The 2,534-nt window shown below is 62.4% G+C and overlaps 1 pseudogene; it reads right to left on the bottom strand.

Annotated features, from left to right (window-relative positions):
* Positions 1-314: 314 nt before the first annotated feature.
* Positions 315-1,143, bottom strand: LOC119312650 (annotated as a pseudogene).
* Positions 1,144-2,534: the final 1,391 nt, after the last annotated feature.

Genomic DNA, 2,534 nt, shown 5'->3' with positions numbered 1-2,534 from the left:
GGTGCGGGAGCGGGTCGCAATCGGCCGCGTACGAGAAGGGGGGAGGGGAGGGGAAAAGAATTGGGGGAAAAGGCCGCCCGCCGGGTGGGGAAGGGGGGTGGAGTGGGGGGGAGTGGTGGCGTGCGCCGGGCTCGTCTGGTTCGGTGCGACGCGGTGCGCTGCTCGGTGGGGGACGGGCGGGCGGGCGGCAGGGCGGAGTAATTGGGCGGCCGTCGTTTCTCTGCGCCTTTTCGGTCCGGCCGGATGGAGGCGGTGCGGTGCGGTCAGCGCGTCCTTGACTGTTGCGCGCGCCTCGTGCGTGCGGTGCGGGCGCTCGGTGCCGTGCGTGGCGGCCGAGGTCTCGTGGACTTGCCGGGAAATGTTTCCGTCTGGATCCGATTTCGTGGAGCTTTCACCGCGTGCATCAGATTTGTCGCGTGCAACCGCTTTGGTTTCATCGTCGTATGTTTTCTACAGTGGTAGTATAATACACTTTTTTTTGTTGAGAATGAAAACGAAGGAGCGCTACCCCTTCCGGACGTCCGCGCGCGTCCGTTTGGGGAGCGATTGGGCGGACGTCCGGGGGGCGCATAGTCGGATGGGGCAGCTGCGCCCAGCGCGCACAAGCCTCTGGTATCCAAACGGTCCGCCCCGGCTCGTCGCAGCGCGCCGCCGCCTCGCCCCGAGCTCGCCATGCCGCCTCGCCGTGCCGCCCCGCCGGTCGATGTGGTGGCCACCGCCGTGGTGGACACCATCATCATGCGCGAAGTCCTGGAAGCCGACGAAGCCGTCGCCGGCGGCGTCGAACACGCTGAACGCCTCCATCAGCTCGTCCTCGGGGCCGGCCTCCCCGGCGGCCGCGATGGCCGCCACGACGTCGAGCTCGTCGTCCGACGGCTCGTCCTGGCCCAGCCGCCGGAGCACGGCCTCCAGCTCCCGCCGTGAGATCTCCGCGGGCAGCACCGACCGCCGCGTCGACGCCCTCGGCAGCCCGTCCTCGGTGGACGACGAGGTGGAGGAGGACGACGCGGACGCGAACGACGGCGCCTCGCTCCGGGAGATGCCCCGCTTGCCGTTGTCGCCGCCGTCCTGGTGCTGCTTCTTGCCCCGCTTGGGCGACGGGTTGGAGAGCTTCCGGGCCAGCGACTACATGGAGAGTTTCATCTTTCTTCGAGCAGAGAAACAATGGAGATGAGAGGAGCTGCTACTCAAAGGAGATGAATGCGGCATGGATGGAACGGACGCGGGGCTCGCGCGGGTCGCGCGCCGGCGGGCGCGGCGACGCGCGTGGGCCGCGCGGCGACGGGCGCGGCGGCTGCCGTGAGTCGCGCGACGGCGGACACGACGGCTGGCGAGGGCGAGCGGCGACCGACGAGCGAGTCGACCGGCGAGCGGGGAGGCGGAGGGACAGCACCGTGCGGCGGCGGCCAGTGGGGCGTGCGGGATGTGCAGTCACTGATTTGTGGGCCACAGAGCGGACAAGAGCGGACGAAGCGGACGAGAGCGACTAGCGACAGCGTCTGTTTCGTGTCCGTCCAACCCCATTTGTAGCGCAAGTTTGGTCCGGATTTGGGGTCGGGAGGATAAAAAACGGACACCAACGGACAATTTTGTCCGTTTGGTACACCCGCTGGGTTGTATTTTATCTCAAACGGACGAAAGCGGACGATTTGGGGTCGTGCGACAAACGGACGTCTGTTTTGTCTGGATTTTGTCCGTTTGGACAGCGGGATGGGGTCGTGTCCGGGCCTGTCGGGGATGCGGTGGCCGTGCGCCCAGCGCGCGGCCGCATCATTTACCCCATCTTGTCCGCGTCTATGTAAAAAAAAGAGAAACATGTCAAATGCCAAGCCCTACGACCGCAGTTCATCACGCACGTCGGCAACAAAACCAGCGGCCTACATGTCCATCGCCGGCATCAGCCAGCAGCCGGTAACACAGCCGGCCTCCAAAATAAATGGTTGTCCTCGCCGGCAACACAGCCAGCGGCCGGCAACACAGCCGGCCTTCAAAATGAATGTGTTTCTCGCCGGCACACGGCCAGCGGCCCATCGGAGCGGGCGGCAACTGTGACGCCCGGATAATCAAGCTACAGTAATCCCCTACTAATGATGACACATCACCTCTGTCACTGTAATTAATCTCGGGTTAATTCGAAACCGTTTCAAATTTAAATCCTAAATCAATCAAACGACAAAAGTTTTTAAAATATTAAACTAAAATGTTCGGGTTGTGCCAAAAATGGCATAGGTAATTATAGTACAGAAAACACATTTTTATAAAATACCTAAATACTTTTAAATGAATTAAACAGAAAACAAATAATAAGAGATAATGGAAAAAAAGGAACAACAAAAAAAAGGAAGAGAAACCCCCGGGGCTCCGGCCCAGCAGGCCACCGGCCCAACTGGGCCACGACCTGCCAGGCCGGCCCAGCTCCCCCTTGGCCCAACCGGCCTCCCCATAACCCCCCATCCCCGAAACCCTAACCGCACACTCTCCCCCCCACTCCCCACGTCTCCCTCTTCCCCCGATCCGGATCGGATCGGGAATGG

This window comes from Triticum dicoccoides, chromosome 5B (genome assembly GCF_002162155.2).
Source record: "Triticum dicoccoides isolate Atlit2015 ecotype Zavitan chromosome 5B, WEW_v2.0, whole genome shotgun sequence".
In the NCBI taxonomy this organism is placed as follows: Eukaryota; Viridiplantae; Streptophyta; class Magnoliopsida; order Poales; family Poaceae; genus Triticum; species Triticum dicoccoides.
Note: the sequence above shows the minus strand (reverse complement) of the source record. Positions and strands in the feature narration are given on the sequence as shown.